This window comes from Bison bison, unplaced genomic scaffold (assembly GCF_000754665.1).
Source record: "Bison bison bison isolate TAMUID 2011002044 unplaced genomic scaffold, Bison_UMD1.0 scf7180017864376, whole genome shotgun sequence".
In the NCBI taxonomy this organism is placed as follows: Eukaryota; Metazoa; Chordata; class Mammalia; order Artiodactyla; family Bovidae; genus Bison; species Bison bison.
In genome coordinates this window covers 10,238,861-10,240,996 of record NW_011494948.1, presented here as the reverse complement: position 1 = coordinate 10,240,996, position 2,136 = coordinate 10,238,861, and positions in this window count along the sequence as shown.

Sequence of the window (2,136 nt, the reverse complement as noted above, 5' to 3'; positions counted from 1 at the left end):
GAGTGAACAAAGAGGAAGAAAGAAAAAGTGATAAAACCAAAACATATTCAGCCCATCAAGTAGAGCACAGGCCTGTGGAGGGAGGCCACAGTTGACTCTCCATATTCTAATGCCTGAAATTAGGTTTGAAAAGCAAACACTTCATTTTAAAAATCGAAAAGCTCCAATGTCTATAGGGCACGTCAGTTAGTTAACCTCTTTAGGCCTCAAGCTTCTTCATTCCTGGTGGGAAAAGTTTGTACTTCATGAGGGTTTTGTGAATATGAAGCTGCAAGTGTGTGACTCAGCAGTGCCTTTAACATGAAAGTGCTGTCACTCATTCGGTGACAAGAAACAGCCTCAAGGAATAGTGAGCTCATGGGCAGCAGCAAGTGAGGATGGCCAGACTGTCCAGGCCAGTTTCCCCAGTGACAGCCCCACGGCCTTATGCTAGAGAAACTGCAGCAGGATCTGGGACCAGGACAAAGGTTGTTCTCCTCAGAGCTTCTCTTCCTCTGTCCCCCGGCCCCTTTGGATGGAGACAGGCAATTCAGAGGGATGGAGAGGACCCAACAGACATGGGGCTTTCCACTATGGAAGGAGCTCAGGCCAGGTTTAGTTGGTAGATGACAGAGATGTGACATCACTTGTATCCTGAGATGATGAGTAGAGTATAAGTGGTTGAGAACGCTGGGGATGGATTTCAGATCTGTCATGGCACACTCAAGATGGGTAACCAGGAGTGTTTGATAAGGAGATTTTTTTAAAACCATAGTGTGGGCTGACTTTAGGAAAAACAACAAAGGAAGAGGTAGGTGGTGCCTGAGAGCTAGACGTAGAGAGGTGTTATCAACAGGCCCCCAAAGATTGGGGGGCAGTAGAACCCTGAGAAACAGCTCCCTAGAGATGGGAAACCAGAGCAAGCCCATCCAGGCCACTGAGAAGATAAGTTGAGAGTGGATGGCAGGGAAAGAGCATGGCCTGGGGCCCTCCTGGGACAAGGTACAAACTGAGGCCTGGGACCTGCTGCTGTAAACATACAGCATTCCCAAACTTCTTGTAGATAAGTAAATTGAAGCCAGAGGGGAGAGATAACAATGTGGATAATCAAACACACAGATGAAACCAGAGTCCCCTCCGTGTGCGGTTGTGGCCTAAATGCCTCCTTGGAGTCATTGCTAATTCTCCTGTCCACCATGCTTACCATGTGCCAGACACAGTTCTAAGTCTCATAAACATTTACATCCTCACAGCCACTCGATTAGGTGGATTCTATTATTATGCCCACTTTACAGATGAGGAGCCTAAACCTTTAGAGACAGAAAGCTATTTAGCTAAGATCACAGGGGCTAGTCAGTGGCAGAACTGAGGTCTGCACCCTGAGAACTTCACCCCAAATCTAATCTAATAGATAATCTAAGCTAATGGATAATCCAATGGATCTAATCGATAGCCTCTAATGGAGAACTGTCAGAGGGGGACCCTTGAAGAAACGGAGGGGTCTTGTCACTGTTACAAGGCAGCAGGACGTAAGGTCATCACTTATTTGCTGGAATGAGGCATCTTCTGCCCATGCCTCCAGCTCAGTCTCCAAGGTGGGCACCACCAAGGGGACCCCCTGACCTTTCTCTCCCCCAGCCAGGTCTCCTAGACAGTTCTGGTGGGGAGGCTGAAGCACATGGGGCACACCGACCCGGCCCACCAGCCTGCGCCTTCTCTGGCCAGCCCAGCTGCCATGCAGGGTGCCACGTGTATACATCAGTTCAACTGGTCAGGCAGTGTGCCCTGAGCACACTCTGGGCCCCTTAACTGTGCTCCCCAGGAGGTGCACAGGACAGACTGACGAATTCTTGGACAGGAGGCAGCTCACGTTTGGCCTCCAATGTCAAAATTTGATGAGTCAATTGGTGCTTTGCCTGAATCATAAGAGCTCATCGCTGGACACAGCAGAGACTCACAACTCTGTTCCTCACCCAGGGACCCCCATGTGTCCTTTCCTACGGGGGCCTTGCTTCCAGACAGTGCCAGTGCTGGCAATGTGCTGATCCTTATGCATCTGCATTCCCTCCCCAGTCCAGAGCCAAGGATGCCAAGTATCAGATGAGGAACAGGATACAGTAATGAGATGATGCATGACATGTGCAATGATGATAGAGT